Raw genomic sequence first — 19903 nt, 5'->3', positions numbered from 1 at the left:
TACAAAGACTAAGATTATGCAAACCTGATCCTGCATTTTAAGAGTTATTGTCTAACAACAGACAGAATAGGTACAATGGCTCAGGGTAAAAGAAACTAGGTTTGGCCAGGTGTGAGATCAGTATGGGCAGGACTTTGAAAGGCAACACGGTGCGTGTGTGCATGTCTGCATGCACATGCTTAAAAAGCATTCAAATAGAGGAAAGAATAGAAAGTGATAGAAAAAAGATGTGTTGGTTGTGGCCATAGATTGGGTGGTCTTGAATGACACAATATTAAAACTATACTCGTTTGGTTGTCAATGGAAATCACGTATGCTTTCTAAGCACTAAAAATTGAGACTTACTTGATTCATAAAGAACAGTGTTTGATTTCTTCAACAAAGTTTATCTGTTTATTTGCAAAGAGGAGGGATGTACTGACCCCAGATAATCTATTCAGATTCATGACTGGTTGGTCTATAAGCCATTATTTTTCCTTGAATGTATCTGCTGATAAAACAACCACACTATTATGCACTTAAATTTTTCCCAAAATAATCTGTTTCCCCAGTGGGCTTGTTAAAACTCTTTGAGGGAAGAAGCCAGGGTTGAAACAATCCTACATATTTGGACTGATTCAACAAACCTCACTATCTGCATAGAACAAAACCAAGCCTAATGGAAAACCTTGTGGGTTGCTGGGTTTCCCTGATTTCTACCATCACCTACTTTCCTTAGCTCCTTGTACTCAACAACCAAGAGTATACTACAATGCTCGATGCAAAGACCTCTTACTATCTGTTCCATTAACAGGACACACATAACAAAATGCTACCACAGAACATGAGGGTCAAGGGACATTTGTGAAGTGCTTTATAATCTGCCTACAAATGAAAAATGTCTGAGCATCAATGTGCTAACGTTTTTATAAGATCTTATTTATATTTCTGATAGTGAAAGACTACTTTAGGCATGATCCCAGCTAGAATTTCTTTTATATAACCACTACTGTTCAGACATATCATTCTTGGGATAAGAATGTTCTATACTAGAGTCATCCAATAGAAATGTGAGCTACATACATATAATTCAAATTTTTCCAGTAGCCATATTTAAAAGTAAAAAGAAACAAAGTCAATTTTAGTAATCTAACCCAATATATCCAAAATACTATCATTTCAAGATGGAATCAATAAAAAAAAGTTGAGATACTGTACCTTCTTTTTTATAATAAGCCTTTGAAATCTGGTATAAATTTTACAGTACATCTCAATTTGAACCAGTCACATGGTAAATTCTCAACAGCCACATGTGGGTAGGTGCTCCTGAGGACCAGGAACACTGGTTTAACCTCGGAACTTCTAAAAACAGAATTTTAGGCTCTACCCTTGACCCACAGAATTACAACTTGCAATTTAACAGATCCCCAAATGGTGTCATATATTACAGTTTTAGATGCACTACTTTATACTATTACTTGCCTCATTTTTTCAAAACAAAACAAAACAAAACAAAAAAAACCAACCCCCAAAACTTCCCAGGCCATGATGGCCTGAAATCAATACCCCAACAGATGATGATAACTTCAATGCTGGAGTTAAGAACAGAGAAAAGAAAGCCACACCCACGATGGAAACATTCTTGGAAAAGTATCAAAAAACAAAAATTTTACATGCTGTAAATGCTACGGCCACAGATTCACTACATTCACTACCTAACCCCAGGTTATTCAGATATCCTCAATAATAAAACTGGTGGAGGAAAAGTATTTAATCTCAATGAGCTCGGTGAGATTTTGTAGCACACAACAATCTGAATAACACCGAAAAATCCACCTTGTCTCCACCATGAATTTGAGAACTTAAAATACTAGAAATCTCTTGTAAATAACCAGATCCAACCCAAAGGAGGCTGTGGAATTATAAACCAGGCAGAAAATGAATTGGTGCAAAGGAATCAAATTGAAACCAATTATGGCTGCCTGGGATTGACCTGACAAGAGTATCCTCTCACCATGAAAAAACACATGGCATAAGGTCCATGAACATCACCATCTATTCAGGGTCTTATAGCAGTAGGTTCTATTTTTACAGAGAAAAATTAGACACAAAGTAGCAAGCCACCAGCCTCTCCCATTCAGGCTTGGAAGTCTCAGGGCATGCCTTCCAGGAGTGGATTGCTCTACTTCCTCTGGTGGGGTGGAGGGGAAGGGAAGGAGTCTACCAGTCAGTAACTAACCTAAATAGGCTTGGGGTTGGGGGGAGTGTCTCTCTCCCCACTCCCTGGAGACTGTGCTATCCTACATGTTTCACCCCATTGGTGGTTTGGATCCATCCTTTCCCTCCTTCCACGGGCTCAGCTGTGTCTCCCGCTTTCCACTCAGTTTCTCTTGAGCCTGTCATATTCTTGGCCTCTCTGCTTACTTGAGTCAGGTGTGCTTTCTAGGTGCTGTCAAATCTTTTAGTGGACCAATGTCATTAAGAACAGGTTTACATTAACCTCTGGACAAAACTTTTGCAGATTATCAAAGTATATTGGGGCTTATTTATAGAAGTCTGAAAAATGAAGGACAAACAGGACTTTAAAAAAATTGTTCACAATTTCTACACCTAATTACCTAGTACTTTGATGCTATTTTCTCATTTTTTTCCCCATCTCTTGGAGATGTATTTTTAAATATAGATGAGGCTATATACATAAAATTTACATACACTTGTATATGGCTTTGTGGTATTTTAAATACCTGACTAAACACCTTACTAAAAAGGACTCCACTCCCAACTCAGCCCTCTCCAGTCCCTCTGCTTGGTACACAAGCACCATTCACCAGGAACCACACTAGCCAACCTGAAGGCCTTCCCCTCATCCTCAAATTCAATTTTTCTTTGGCATCTAACAGTATGAAAGTCATTCCTACTTCATCAGCCTCTCTTCTCTCTTGGCTCCTGCTGCCCTAGGTCGCTCCCTTGTTTCTGAGAGCTCTTCCCCCAGCCACTCTGAGCAACATCAACTCTGTTCCTCTCTCTGTAGTCATTCAGTTCATGAACTTTTTATTTTTACTTCAGCTGTCTCAACCCAGAGGTCTTCTAAATCCACATGTGCAACTCCACAGTTTCAATGCCTAAAGGATCTCTTTCTTCTGTGGGTGTCTGGCTATCACCTTCAACTCAGTGGCACTGGATAAGGAATAAAGAAACATGGGGGAATTCCCTGGCGGTCCAGGGGTTAGCACTCAGTGCTCTCACTGCTATGGCCCAGGTTCAATCCCTGGTTGGGGAACTAAGATCCTGCAAGCTGTGCAGCACAGCTAAATAAAAGAAAGAAACCCAGACTCTAAACCCTCATCATCCCTAACCAACCAAATGAGCTTGGCAAAATGGCTTAGTCCTCTGGGCTGCAGTAGCACACAAGAAATGGAACTCTGAAGAACAGATCCTTCCCTGTACCCTCTACAATCCTGGGGGAAAACTGAAGCTTGGGAGTATTTTTTTTTTTTTAATCATTCGATCACATCAACTTATGGGTAGAAGATGGGACAAGAGGGGGTTCCCTTAGACTGAGGCAGGGTGAAAACTGGCATATGAGGGTGAGGAACCCGGAAGACAGGAAAATTGGTATCTGAGTACCTCTTGCTCACCACTATTCTCTCACTGTGAAAAAAAACACACGCTTCCACTCTGGTTGAGTGGAAGGATACACAGGCCCAGACTCTCCACAAAGGATCCAGAAGTCTGCCTATGCTCCTACACCACCAGCCTGACCTGCATCCTAAGGGGACCTGCTGGATCAGCTCCTCCCCTCTTGCTTGTCAGCGCTGTATCAGCTCTCTATTGCTCAAATCTTTTTCTCTTAAAATTCCCCTTAACCCCACTTGACAATTTAGCATCTGCTGTCTCTCTATTCCCCCTTGATCAACCTCACAGTAGCTGTCTTATTCCTTTACATCTCTTCCACGCCTCAGTTCACCAGTTTGGTTTCTGTTCCCCAATACTCAATTGAACTGCTCTGAAGCCAGTAATGGCCCTTAACTGGTAAATCCAAAGGAGACTTTTCTGTCCTTATCTGACTTGACCTCTTTGTGGAATTCAGCATTCTATTCTAGGCTTTAACCCAAATTATGCCAGACCACCAGAAAGCTGGATATACTTGGGTCACTTGGTCTTATTCCTTACAGAACTGTACTTACCAAGTTTTATTTTGACATTATGCCCTTTACTTACACTAAAGTATACATGGAAGAAATTTCATTTGGAGTTATGTGCTTGGAAAAGCTTTGCTTCAACTAAGAAATTTTTTTTTTTTCATAGAAACTCCCTTTATTAAATGTCTGGTGATTTGTACCATCCAGAAAATACAATCTTAACAATTCTCTGTGGAAAATTTACCTGTTTCTTTTTTTTTTAATTTTTAAATTTTTTTATTTTTAATTGCAGTAGATTTACAGTATTATACTAGTTTCAGGTGTACAGCACAGTGATTCAGTATTTTACAGATTATACTCCACCAAATGTTATCATACAATAATGGCTCTAATTCTTTATCTGATACAATATAAACTTGCTGCTGTTTTATAAATAGGAGTTTTTAATCTCTTAATCCCACACACATAATTTGTCCCATTACACTTCTGTCTCTCCTTTGATAACCATTAGTTTGTTTTCTATATCTGTGTAGTTGCTAAGTCATGTCCAACTCTTTGAGACCCCATGGACTGTATAGCCTGCTAGGCTCCCCTGTGCACGGGATTCTCCAGGCAAGAATACTGGAGTGGGTTGCCATTTCCTCCTCCACAACTAAGGAATTTTTTTCTTTCTTTCTGAGACCTATGTAACAGGATCATGTTACCATTATTTTAGCTGGCCACACCTTTATGAATCTTTTCCCTCTCAAACTATGTAATAAGTTTTTATTCTAATTTGTATTTTCTGGGGTTTTGAATTTGTATCATTGACTATTTATGTTTTCTATACATTTCTTCAACTTCTTTGTGGAACAAGATGAGCTATAAATAAACTTACAATTATATATAACTATTAATTAATAAATAGGAAATTCAGAAAAACATATAGAAATATAAACTTACAACATTCTTAACACAACCTCAATTCAAAATTTGCAGACCTTTTTGAAGATCACAAAACCCTTCTAGGAGGCATAAAAGACCTCACTCAATAGGCACACTGCTATCCTATATCCATGATCAGAAAGGCCAAACATCATAAAGATTTTAGTTATTTCTAGTTCATATAATTTTCAAAATATGGCTGAAAAATAAATAAGATATTGAGGATAGTGATAAAATTTTTGAAAAATGAAGGCCATCCTTTATTTCCAAATATTAACACAGTATAAAGCCACAATAAGTAATATAGTGTAGTACTGTCACTATCACAGTCAGCCAATATAAATAGAATAGAGAATTCAGAAACAACTTGTAGCGTATATAAAGTTGTCATTTTAAAAATTACTTGGAGAGGACTTCCCTGGTGGTCCAGTGGCTAAGAATCAGAACTCCCAAGGCCGGGGCCCAGGTTCCATCCCCGGTCAGGAAACTAGATCCCATGTGCCACACTGAGAGTTTGCATGCCACAACAAAGATCCTGAATACCACAACCAGGATCTAGCGGAGCCAAATAAATATTTAAAAAATTAAATCAGGAAGGAAAAGAGAATTATTTTGATAAAAGGTGCCAGAAAAACTATAAATGAGTGCAGTATTTAAGCTATAGTAACTTATACCTTTGATCCATCTGGAATATATTCTGCCGTAAGAGGTAAGGAGCCATTAACAAAAACAAAAAAGACATGGGAATTCCCGGGTGGCCCAGTGGTTAGGACTCCATGCTCTCACTGACAAGGGCTCAGGTTTGATCCCTGGTTGGGGATCTGGGATCCCACAAGCCAAATCTGAAAACCAAACTTGGAAGGCTTTATGTTTAAGATTCCTAAATGATAGGAGAGCATAGAGGAAACTGTTGAAATTTTGACCACCTTGAAGCTTAAAAAAAAAAAAAACCCAAAAATTGTAAAAACAAAAACATGTTGAATGGACAAAAAGAACATATCTGCAGTATATATGACAAAAGATTAATAATAATATCCTTATTATATTAGTAGTTACAAATTTTATAAGAGAAAGACAAATACCAAAAAAGGCTGGGAAAAGGACACAGGTAGATCACTCAAAGAAATACAAATGGTAAATGAATAAAAAAACAAAAACACAACTAAGTCTAAACATTAACAAGAATACAAATTAAAACAATGTGACAGCACTGTACCTCTATTAAACTTTAAGACTATTTTAAAGGATAACTCTCAATGCAGTGAAATCAGCAAGGTAACTCATAGATAAAGAGAACAATCTAGTGGCTGCCAGAGAGGAGGTGAGCTGGGAGTGGGTGACACAGGTGAATAAGACTAAGAGGTACAAACTACCAGTTATAAAATAAAAGTTACAAAGAATAAAAAATATTAACTTTGTATGGTGTGCAATCTGAAAAAATATCAAATCACTATGTTGCACACCTGAAACTAATATAATATTCTAAGTAAACTACAGAAAAAAAAATCAGCAAGATAACCGGTGATATGAGTTAAGAATTTTTAATATTCAAATTGTGATCCAATAATTTAGCTTCTGATTTTATGCTCAGAAATAATCAGAGATTATAAGGACATTATTAATCAGAGTAAATAATTATAAACAAGTTAAAATTACAACCATAGGGGAAAGCTTAATTTGGTAAATGATGATACATCCATAAAACAATATCACATAGATACTAAAAATCATGTTTTAATATAATCCTGAGGAAAATGATTGTTCCATACTAAAAAAGGGGGGGCGGGGAGAGAAATAGAACGGAATAGTCATTAAGAGCTAGGCTTTCCTGCCAGAGACCTGAATCCCATTTCTGGTTCTTCCACCTACTAGGAGTGTGACCTGGAGTGAAACACACTACCCTTCTGTGCCTTACTTTCCTTCCTACAAAACAAAGATAATAATGGTATCCACTTCACTGGCTGTTGTAAAGATTAAATAAAACAACGTGGGCAAAACCTGGCTACTGTACTCTTCTGTATCTTTATAGGTCACCCCAGAAGGCAAAGGAACACATGTTAGCTGAATATATGACCTTTCAGTTTTCTTAGAATTCTAATCACAAACCTTAGATAAATTTTCCTCACAAAAATTACTTCTCTGATAAACTACCAATTATCTTTAGAATCAAGGTAGTTGACAGAAATCTGGTGATGGATCCAATCCAGGAATGAAAGAGAAAAAGAGTCAAAGGAACAGAACAGCCTCTTAGGCTGGTCTCTTACTAGTCTGTCTAGCATATTGCTGCCAGACTAAATCTTCCTGAAATGAGGCACAAAAACTCATGAGGATTGAGGGTTACTCAATCAACTCCAATCTCTTTGGCTTCGCTCCCAGAGCTCTGTATGATTTGTTACCATCCTTTCAAACCAGCCAACCTCACCTTTGGTGCATCTTCCATACAAGTGCCTACTGTCCTGTCTCTTCCAGGTCTAGTCATCCCCTATTCAAAGATTTCTCAACCTTGATTAGAGCAGACTCACTCTAATTTGGTTTTGTTATTTTGTTCATTTATTTGAATATACTGTTCTGTGTACCTGTCTTTCCCCTAATAGATTATTAGCTTGTCAAGGGCAGGAACTATGCCTTTCACTTCTGAATATTCTACAGCAATGAACACAAAACAGTGTTAGGTAAGCAGCAGACATTCAGTACTAGTGTCACTGTCATATGAAACATGTGTAAATGGTTCCTGCACACAACAAAAGCAGGAAGAGAACATAAAAAACAAAACATTGTATGCTAAGTGGAAGCTTAACTATATGAATTTATATCCTTCATTGCTATGTTTCTATCATTTCTCAGAAAGAAAAAAGTAAGCCCTGACAATACAAGTGTAGATTTAGGTTTTAAAAATATTGCCCCCCAAATAAAAGCCAGTTGTGAATACACTAATTTTTGAAGATGTTAAGGCTTAGTAATTTATCACCTGATAATATAGCTTTATAGCAAATGTGTCAGGTTATTTCTCAAAGGGAAACTACCAAAATAACCTTTCATACTCACCACTGCATAGTCATTTGGGGAGAATGGTTATTATAAAATATACATGTACTAAGAATAAGACGTGCACTGAGAATAAGACAGTAAAGGATAATTTCGAGAAGTCCACTTTACAAATAAAATCACCAAAACTTTTGTTTAATACACTACTGTTTTCTACAAGGGACAACTGACTGCTAAAAACCCCAGTTTATTTCTTGGAGCAGATCAGAAGACCGTCTACACTCTTGGTAGGAAACAGCAGCCCCAACTCCCCACTGAGCTTCCACAAGCCACAGCAATTTTGAAACAATCTAACAGGGGGGTCACCTAACAACTTGCCTTCAGACTGCTCAATACAAAACATCAGACATCATTAGAACACAGAGAAGAAAGGAGACACTTTGTAGCTTTCTCTTTTTGAGATCTCCAAATCACAAGAATGACAGACTGAAAAACCTAGCCCAGTATCCCCACTGTGGGGCGTGGGCGTGTCTGCTCAGTCAGGTCTGACTCTCTGCAACCCCTTGGACTGTAGCCATTCTGACTGCAGAGGATACTAAGTGCCATTAGGACAAGGGGAAAAAACCAATTACAAATAAGTAACCAGTGTCTCCTGAGAGTGAAAGGAAAAGCTGACTTATTGGATGCAGAACACTAGCCAAAAATAATTTACCCCTTTGGAACAAAAGTTAAGGTTTAAAAAAATTAAAATAGGACAGTAAGATAGTTATTTTAAAATAGAGTAAAAATAACTATTTTACTCTCCTGTTCCTGGAAATATATCCATCATCATTTTATCTGACAGCTGCAGATAAAGTGAGGTATCACGCCCATAAATACTGAGTGCCAGGAAAGCTGCAGACTACAGAAAAGAATGGGAAGGAGCTGGGTGGAAAGGATGACTCAATCTGAGAAGCAGAAAAGTATCAGTGACCATTTATTTCAAGATAATCAGAAGCAGCCTTTATCTGAAGTAGCACTCACCTACTCAGTCACATATACACCCTTCTCTTCCCTGTTATGTGCTGTCAACTTTAAAAAGAACAGCTGGGGCATTTAGGGGAGGGGAGAGGAAGTTAAAAGGGAAACAAAATTGTATCTCTTAAGTAATAAAGGTTAAGAGCACCCCAGTTTTTAACAATCCTTCTCCTCATTTGTTAATATTAAAAGAAACAGTCAAAACAATTATTCTAATAGCTACTTGAAAAACAAAATCTAAGGAGAGCTTCAAATGTAGGAAATACATACATAATAAAATATTTTTAATGGCAACAGTGAAACAACTATAGGAGGTGAGTTCTTTTGCTACAAAGAACAAGTGCTAAACCAATAATAATTCTTTTATCAAAAGGCACTGATGCCAGGTACACAGAAATGAACTTCCCTTTTAATTACTTAATAAAAAAAAAAAAGTCCTAACTGCATAGCTCTCTTCTCAGAGAGCTCCTCATCTGACAGGGAGACAAAGAGAACAAACAGGAGCTATATCCAGCGTGTGCTGTAACAGGTTAACGCGTGCTTTCCACCACGCAGCAAAAAGGATGGCTCAAGCTGGTGAAGGTGGGCTTTAAGGAGAAATTGCTAAAGCTAGATCTTAAAGGATGAGATACACCTTGCCAGACAAACTATAGTAGAGAGGAACATTCTAGCAAAGGAAAATAGTAAATGGAGAAAATTTAAGACCCTCATTAAGAGTAGTCTGTTTATTTCACTCATTGGACATTTTATACACGAAACAGAAGACAAAGCTTTTCTGGCTGTCAGCATCCTAGTGCCACAGTATGGATTGGAGGTAGCCTCCCAAACATGAGCTATCCCTCTCTGCCTTCTATAGCCTGAATGATACTTATGCTGGCATAGAGCAACCTAATGCCTCATGTCTCTTTGTTCTCTCATTTCCCTAGTCTCCCAAGGGTGACTATGTCAGGGGCCACAGTCTCTCCTTGCCCTGCTCCAGGCCGATATTCCTAAAAGCAGCTCAGAATTAAGACTGTTTACAGTGGTCCTACAGTGTTTCATCACTGAAAATATAAGAAAGGCTAGGGATGTACAGCAAGTCTAGCACTTTGAACAAATAATTACGTTATAAAAAGGAATAAATTATACACACAGTATAAAATATACAAAACATCTAGTAAGTACACCTATGGATCTGGGGGCCATTCTACCTGAGCAGTGGTTCCCAAAAACCTGGTTGGTTTAAATCACCTGATGTGATTTAAAATGCACAGATCCTAGAGACTTTCAGTAGGTGTGGAGAGAGAGAGAGACCTTATTTCAAAAGGCCCCCAGGTGATTCTGACAGCATTTGCTTTCACTTTAAAGTGACTGACCTATTAATACAATCGTTATTCACCCTAAATGCAGGCTGACATAAATCAAAACTATTCAAATACCCATAGTTTTCTACTATTAGAATTTCTGGTTCATTCTTTAAAATAATTTCGTTTGTTGCACAACTCGAGAAGAAAGTTCTAAAATTTCACCTCTATCGTGGGTAGCAATAATATAAAACAATCACTCTAGATGGTATGGACAAACTCAACATATGACAAAAGGAAAAAAGGGGCAGGGAAGGAGAAATAGACACACAGAGCAGAGTGGATTCACGGTTTTCTAGGGTGTCTCAGCGATCATACGGCCACTGCTCTAGGGTCTCTATAACCCAGAACTCACTCATGAAGGGTACTCAGTAGAAATTAAGACCATTTTTATCTGGTAAATGGTATCTCCTATAAGGTCAAGATTAAATAAGTCAACAGCTTAAATTCAGCCATGTCTGTACCAAAGGTATAGTAATAGTAGTATTAATAAATGGCAATATGCCATCTTCGAACAAAGATCAAGAAATAGTCACATGAAAAAGTAAGATATCCTTAGTGACTAAAGAGTATAACACAAAATATGAATAATAAAGTGCTATTCAACAGAATAAAAGAAATCTAAAAAACAGAAAGAGGATATATACATATATACCTATAGGAACAGAGACAGAAGTTTAAACAATAAAGGAAGCAAAATGCTACTTTGAACTACTATTAGATTATAAAAAGAAGTAATCTGCTAACTTGGTTACTCCTGAGAAATACAGAAACAAACAGAGGAAGAAAAGAATAGGAGAAGGATCAAAGGCCTTGTCTACCAAGGAGCCAGAAAGAAAAAAAAGTACTAAAAGATAAAATTTACTTGCAACAGAAAACAAAGTCGCTATTATAGTTTCAACATATACCTATAACAACAACAAATTTAAACAAGTAGAAAGCTGTAAGATATAAATAAAACAGAAATACTAAAAACAACTAGTGTGTCCTCTATTACTACAGCTCTGTATCATAATCTGTGAATGTATATAGTATCTTGCATACTTTACAATATGTGACACAGTTTTGTTATACTAGAGTTTATCTAAAAAGCAGTGGGCTGAAATAATTCCAAACTTTTAGTGGTCCAACTGAGCTATACTAAAATAGAGATGCTGAACATCCCTGGTGATCCAGGGGTTGGGACTCCAAGCTCCACTATAGGAGGTGCAGGTTTGATTCCTGGTCAGGGAACTAAGTGGGGGCTTCCCTGATGGCTCAGATGGTAAAAGAATCTGCCTGCAATGTGGGAGGCCCAGGTTTGATACCTGGATTGGGATGATTCCCTGGAAAAGGGCATGGCAACCCACTCCAGTATTCTTGCCTGGAGAATCCCATGGACAGAGGAGCCTGGTGGGCTATACAGTCCATGGGGTCCCAAAGAGTCTGACACGACTGAACCACTAATGCTTTCACTTTCAGGGATCGAGGATCCTGCATGCTGCACGGTGCAGCCAAAAAGCAAAACAAACAAACAAAAGTCTGTCTCCAAGGACAGTCTGTTCTTATGATAGAGAATTAAACTGGAGGATTCTGAAAAAGTCCTGGATTATAAAGAAAGAGATGAATGAGCTCAAAATCTTAAAAAAAAAAAAAAAAAAAATCTTAACACTCCTGGTATTAGATAGCAAACTTTAATATTAGCAACACCAGAGCCTAGTGATACACTGTGCACATGAACAAACTTTAAGGTGTGGGGCAATATTTTTAAAAATTCTGACAAATATACACTGAAAACTTAAGGTATGCCAGTGCACAGGTGTATGACACCAGAGAGCAGTAAGGTATAGTAGTCTCTTAAAATTTATTTTTCTAAAAAAATAAATAAATAAAATTTATTTTTCTACTGACATACACTAATGTGTTTCTCTGTTAAAAGAGATCTAAAAAACCAAATGTACCTTAAGTACATTAGTTAGAGAACCAAATGCAGCAGGATATTCCATGAAACCCAGAGGCTATTCAGAGCCAGTCTGAAGAATAAAAAAAAGGCAGATGTACTTGTCCTACATTCGTGACCTTGGGTAAATCACTTTCCCTCTTAGGGTTGTTATCTGTATTATGAGCAAACTGTATGAAAGTGAAAGTCATCTACAGCCATACCACCCTGAACGCGCCCGATCTCGTTTGATCTCGAAAGTGAAAGTCACTCAGTCGTGTCCAGCTCTTTGCAACCCCATGGACTATACAGTCCATGGACTTCTCCTGGCCAGAATACTGGAGTGGGTAGCCTTTCCCTTCTCTAGGGGATCTTTCCAACCCAGGGATTGAACCCAGGTCTCCCACATTGCAGGCAGATTCTTTACCAGCTGAGCCATAAGGGAAGCCCAAGAATACTGGAGTGGGTAGCCTATCCTTTCTCCAGTGAATCTTTCTGACCCAGGAATCTAACCGGGTTGCAGGAGGATTCTTTACCAACTGAGCTATCAGGGAAGCCCTGAGGACTATATAGTGACTTAAAATTTCACCTGGCTTTAAATGCTAGACTTCTAGGTTATCAATTAGATTCATTCTCAAAACTAAGAAGGGAACAAATATCACCATGTCTCAGCTTAAAAAAAAAAATCAGAAAATTTTAACAACTACATATAGTGAAGCTGTACAACAGTCGGTTCTCTAGCTTTGCAGTCCCCTTTTCCATAACCGAGAAATCAGGCAGAAGTCTCTGAAACCTACTGAGATAGAAATGGCTAATAATTAATAATAAACGTACACCATTCTGAGTGGCTTTACATCTGAAGTCCAAGAAATTTAAAGAGGAATCCCTGTATCAGGCAAAAAAGTGATACATAAGATTCAGTCTACTAGACTGGCTCTTCCTTCACCTCCATTAGGGTATGTTTTATTTATTTATTTATTTTTTTAAGGGTATGTTTTAAACTAGAAAGGCTGCTCTAAGTCAGGGAATAATCCCCCTTCTCCCTCCCCACTGCACACAAAGCATCAAGATACCTATCTGCTCTTTTCTTCAAAGGCCCTCACTAATCTAGGACATTTCAGGACTCTATCTCCTTCCTTGTTGGGGAAGCTGGTATATCATTATTACTCTATCAAAGAATGAAACTAAACATTATGCGAATGATACAAAAAAAATTTACGATCCAATTTGAGAGGAAAATTTTAAGAACTGCCACTGCAACCTCAATTCACTCTAAAACTTGGGCACATACATGGCTGGTGGCACCCCACTTCTTTTTTTTTTTTTTTGATAATAGACATTTTTACTGTGGTTTGCATATTTGTAACCTACACTGATAGGGATAGAGTAGGATAGTTACACTGGTAGTTGTAGAAGTCCCAGGATGGGATTACAGATAGAGAGGAAAACCAAGGGGACTCTGGGAGATCACTGCAGGTTAACGATTGCTTAAGAAACCTATCAGAATGTTGCATATGAAGCAGGCTTGCTTAACTATAAAACCATAAATAAAAGCACAAGATATGCCCCAGGTCATTAAGTGAAACAAAAAAAGAGGCCTGCATTCTGCTGGTTGAGTTCAGCAAGATAAAGATACTTAGGACCAAAGTGAAAGTGAAGTCGCTCAGTCGTGTCTGACTCTTGTGACCCCATGGACTGTAGCCTACCAGGTTCCTCCGTCCATGGGATTTTCCAGGCAAGAGTACTGGAGTGGGTTGCCATTGCCTTCTCCATGGTGCCCCACTCCTGCCTGCACTTCTGCAACTGTTACAGCAAGGCTCTGGAGCCTACTTTTACTAGGAAAAAACTACTTTTTATTACTTCATTATATTTATCAGAAAGCTTCAGTACTATGTCCTATTCCTTTTTCCCTTTAAAAATTGAAATACAAAAATAAAAAATAAAAATTATGAAATACAGATAAAAGGAGAAAATTCTGATAAGTAAGAATATATAAACTTCTACGTTTTACATAAACATGCTGGTTTATATCCATAGTCTCCTCCCCATTTATACACATATTTACTCTTATACGAGATCATACTGTGCATTTTTGTTGCACTGTGCACACTATTTGATAATTTGCTTTGTGTAGTGTGTCTCAAATTCCTCTCCATTTCAATATATTTCTATACATAATAAAACAGTTGCATGACATTCTATTACAGTTGTCCCTGGGTATCCACAGGGGATTTGTTCCAGCACACCACCCCCACCCCAGTCTCTGGCCAGATACCCAGGTCTGTGGATGCTCAAGTCCCTTATATAAAATGGCACAGGATAGTGGTCGGGCTTTATTGCAGCTAGTTTAATCTGGAGATACAGAGGAGGTGTATTGTAATTTAATTAACTTCCCTATTATTGAATGTTGCCACTCCCAAATTTTGGTTAATTCTGAGGGGGAAAAAAAAACCTATTTGCATTATAAAATAACTATGTGATAAAACTACAGAAAACCAAACCTAACCACCCTCACACTACCAGTTTATTTTGCAATTTGTTTTGACCAGTGTTTTGATGCCTATCAATTTAGTCTTTTACCCTGGGCATTCATTCATCCAAACAATTATTTATTGAGCTCTTGCTATGTACCAGGTTATATTATACACACATATGTATGTATATATACATATATATATGTATATACATATGTATATATAATATAACCTATATTCTACAGGTTATTACTGTCTAGGTTTTTCTTTACTATTCCTCCGTAACAATTTATTTTTTGTACCGTAATTTTTTTCTCCCAGTTTTATTCAGACATAATCGTTGTATCTGTTGTTTATTGTTGTTTAGTTGCTAAGTCGTGTCCGACTCTTTTGCAACCCCATGGACTATAGCCCACCAGGATCCTCTGTCCATGGGACTTCCCAGGCAAGAATACTGGAGTGGGTTGCCACTTCCTTCTTGTATAGCACTGTGTAAGTTTAAGGTATAAAGCGTAAGATTTGACTTACATGTATTTCATGATATATGTATTTCCCAGAGAAAGTTTAGAAAACATTCATACTCTTTAAGTTTCATATGTAACATACAGCAGTGTTAACTATACTTATCACATTGTATTACATCCCTGCCTACTCTTCCCCTCACCATGTACTATATTAAGACAAACAAAACAAAACTCAAAAAACCCTCAAACTTCTCATAAGCACTAGTCTTTCCAATCAGCTTTTTTCAGTGGTTGTCAAACATCACTCCCAACATGGAATTTGATCCTGTTTATCCATTTGTCTACTTCTCTATTTATTTTCTGATTAATTTTTTGTTAAGTCCCACTTAAGTGGTTCAGTTCAGTTACTCAGTCGTGTCCAACCCTTTGCGACCCCATGAACCATAGCATGTCAGGTCTCCCTGTCCATCACCAACTCCCAGAGTTTATCCAAACTCATGTCCATTAAGTCGGTGATGCCATCCAACCATCTCATCCTCTGTTGTCCCCTTCTCCTCCCAGCATCAGGGTCTTTTCAAATGAGTCAGCTCTTCGCATCAGGTGGCCAAAGTATTGGGTGTTTCAGCTTCAGCATCAGTCCTTCCAATAAACACCCAGGACTGATTTCCTTTAAGATGGACTGGTTCGATCTCCTCTTAGTCCAAGGGACTCTCAAGAGTCTTCTCTTGTCTGGTAGTCATTAGTAATCAATTTAATGTAAAATATATACAATGATCAACTACTGCTAATGTCTAAAGATCCCTGCTTTACCTCTATGTAGCACATTACAGTTAGTTACAAACATATAGCTGACTCTCAATGAATGGGGGTTTCAGCATGCTGACCCTCCACATAGTTTAAAATTCAATATAATTTATAGTTACCCCTCCATATACACTGTTCCCTCATCAGTGGATTCAGCCAACTGTGGGTTGTAGTTATTTACTATGGGAAAAAAATCCACATATAAGTGGACCCAGCAGTTCAAGGGTCAACTGTATATATTTCCCCCTTCATTTAACTGTCGGAAGCCTCCAATAAAGTAGATATGTATTTTACAAATAGGGAAAGGAAGGGACAAAGAATTCACCCTTAATGAACTTGCCCAAGGCCATACAGCTATTAAGCTGCATGCTGGTTAAGCCTTGGTGCCCTAATAAGATTAAAATCTAATTTTATGCTTCTTTTGTATTTCCTGATACACTTAGACCAAGGTCTCTCCTGCAGAAAGCCTATCCTAACATCTTTCACTAACTTCTATAACTGACCATCCCTCCCCGCACGCTGAACACAGTTTTATCACAGCACCAACAACACATTTATAGATCTCTTGCCCCATATTCTACTTAAGCCCCTCAGGAAAAGGATCTTTTTCTTACTCTTCTTGAAATCCCCAGTACTTAATGCATGCCTGGCACAAAGTAGAAAGGTATGTGTTCAAAGGATGGAATAAGCACATTACAAGTGTTCAATAAATAAATACTACAGATATTTAGAACACATCTAAATATTTGGGCTGACCCAATTTATATCACTGCAGAGATAGTCACACTTCAGTATACCTAGAACCATTAAAGTTCAAATATAAAATCTATATTCAAAGAGCAGGCATCATCAATAGAGAAAATGTAATTCTTAAGTGCCATTTACATTAAGAACAATACTCTAGTAACAATACTTAGAAACTGTAAAACACACAAGACAGTTAAGAAGAGATGCTTTTGAATAATTAGGAGTCATATTATGTCCACAGCTTAGAATTTAGCCATTTTTATTATGACTCTAACTAACCTGAATGGGGAAGGGCCAAAAATCAGTAAAAATGACTATGTTGGAGGTAATATATTTTCAAAATTGTTGTATAGAATTTATAGTTTCAGACCTGATTTTGCTCATTGCTGCTTTCTTTTAAATTGTAATTCTTACATCAGAATGGTCTTGATGACCTGGTCCAGCCATCTAGAATTGTTGACCAATATGCACAGAACTCTTGGGCATGCTGGGCACATACAGGAATGTGCACGCAAGTAAACAAGCTCCATTTAATACAGTTTAACTTCTATATTCTACAGTAGATGCTACAGGGGACAAAGTAAGGAACTGGATGGTAAAGCTCTTACACAGCTCAAAAGTACTGCTTCTCAAATGTTTTCACTATAAACAGGGTTTCCCACTCCAGGCACTCATGCCCCATGATCTATTTATCTTAGATAGTCATAGAGTTCACATTCTTCTCTTAAAATATATATTTGTTTTAATGTAAAAGTATTTATAATTACTTACCAGTTAAATTACTTAACTCACCGCCCCCTCAGTGAGCACAACTGAAGCTCCAAGAAGATGAGTCATGTTTATCTTGTGGCTTCAAGTACCCCGGAATCATACCACTTTGTACCCTACGGGTATTCATATCCCAGTTTGAGAACCAGGGATCTAAATAATTAAACTAGCCATAATACTTAAAAGTGATCAAAATGTTCTTATAATCCCATTCCCCAAACTCTTAAGGCTAGTTTTCTCAATAGCTTTTCAAATCAGTATTGTTTCTCTTTTCAAGCAGCTCATTAGTATGCACTACCTGTCAACACTAGAGAACCCACTGGGCGTAGGTTACTACTGGAGCAAGAGAACCCCAGCACATAGAGCCTGTCCTTCCCATCCACAGGCACCACACTGCCCAGATGGAAAACGGTGGTTGGAAGAAGAGCTTTCACTCCTGTTCCCTTCCTCCCTCTATTTGCTCCAGGCATAACTTGTAAGAAAAATCTTAGCAGTCACTTAGATGATTCATTCATATAAGCTTATCTAATCTCGGCATTTGTAATTCTCACCTCTACACTCTTTTTCACCATTACACAAGTGCAATTAAACTATTTTCACATTTTCTAGGGATAAGAAAGATCTTCCCAGTAGCCTGAGAAGAGATATTTTTCACACCCAGAACCCTTCTTTATTGTTAATGAGATCCCAAGTCTAGTAGACACTGACATTTATGAGAGGCCTGTTTCAAGAATCCTGTACTGTTCATTATATTTCATAGCAGAAATAATAGACTAAAGTAAATTTTAAGTGACCCTTGCAAATGTTTCCCCAAAAAAATTATTTATAAGGACTGTAACACTATGATATAAACATGGGTCGTTAGCTAGGTTAACTCAAATTTAGGGAGACAATTTTTACCTAGGACATCAGCTTCTCCAAGCACAGGATTCCATCTGTTCCTTATCAAAATTACAAATTGCCACAAGCCATGGACTTTTGAGGTCATTTGCCAAGAGTCAAAATCTACAGTTCAAGAATTTCGACAGAATAGCAGCCACCATATCCTGGGGTCTTTTGATGTAGATACTCAGAATGGTACTTAATGCTTTATACACATTTGCATCAACTCCGATAATAACCTCATTAACTGGTGTTATTCTCACAACTAAGAACTTTAGGAGTAGAAAGGTTAAGTAATCTACCCAGTGTCAGCCAGCTAGTGTATGGCAGTGCAAAGAGAGTTTCAAATGGAGTATTCCTTGAATATAAAGCTTATATGCTCTCAATTATCCACTGTCCTGTATCTCCTATACTCAAGAATAATCCAGCAAATCCTCCAACCCCAGGAAGGTTTAATTACTCCTATTTGTAAGTCCAAGAAATGGAAATAGCATTTACCTCTCCGTGGCTGCAAAGTCAGTTTGAGCAGGGAAAACAGAACTCAGCTCTCAAGCCTCTGGTCTGCAATCTGTCCACTACTGCATCTTGTTCTTTGGATCCAGGTCTGTAATCATTCTGAAACAGAAGCACAAATCATTTTATGGACACCAAATACACACAAATGCAGACATAGTATGAAAAGCAAAATGAAAGCAAGAGGAAAACAGATAAAATTGGGAAAAAAACAGTATACTTGCTAAAATGTCACATTACTATTACTATTTAAGTAGTGGTTTTACTGATTAAGTTAGTTTAAACCTCAAGACTGTATTTTTCAGTGTAATAAGATAACTATGGAGGGAGTTTTCACTGACCTTTGAAAGTCCTAAAAACACAGCAATGAAATACCTTTTCCTAGACAAATAACAAAACACTTTTTAAAAGTCAAATTGCTACTTAAGAATTCTGTCCCTAAAATAAAAATAAATGGACTGTCAAGCTTCAGGCAATGGTAGAGTGGTACTTAACTCCATGGCAGGGGCAGGGACGGACACTACTCTTAAAGAGCTAAATGTAACCATTTCCAAAGAATCTGGTATATGAGGTACAATTAAGAGGAATTCATCTCATAAAACTAATATGATACTTTATCAGATGAAGCTAAAGAAAAGTCTTCTCTGCTGAAAAGGCAATTTATAACAACATAAGTAGATAATTAGTGTATTTAGTCCAAGAAACACTTTTATATTGGATTCATATATTGTCACTAAGGTGCCTCAAAAGGAATGAAATTTTATGCCCCTAAAAATTGGAAGGGTAACTAAAAATAAGATCAAGTGAGAAAATAAACCATTATTCTTGGGGTACATATTAGCAGTCTATATTCAATAGCCACATCTTTGCATTCAAATACTAAACACTGAGAAAATGCAAAGGTACAGTCAGGGAAGAGCTGAACACAGCAACTAGACAAAGT

The 19903-nt window shown here is 37.6% G+C and overlaps 1 protein-coding gene across 3 annotated transcripts in view; it reads right to left on the bottom strand.

Annotated features, from left to right (window-relative positions):
- Positions 1–19903, bottom strand: part of CTCF (CCCTC-binding factor) — a 43121-nt gene that overhangs the window by 19952 nt on the left and 3266 nt on the right. For 2 of the 3 annotated variants that reach the window (XM_043898821.1, XM_043898819.1), the window contains exon 2: positions 18946–19062. The gene's annotated coding sequence lies outside the window, so the exon portion shown is untranslated. Of the gene's footprint in view, positions 1–17568; positions 17682–18945; positions 19063–19903 lie in introns of all 3 variants that reach the window. The other variant, XM_043898820.1, reaches the window with a different exon arrangement.

Source organism: Cervus elaphus, chromosome 4 (assembly GCF_910594005.1).
Source record: "Cervus elaphus chromosome 4, mCerEla1.1, whole genome shotgun sequence".
Lineage (NCBI taxonomy): Eukaryota > Metazoa > Chordata > Mammalia > Artiodactyla > Cervidae > Cervus > Cervus elaphus.
Note: the sequence above shows the minus strand (reverse complement) of the source record. Positions and strands in the feature narration are given on the sequence as shown.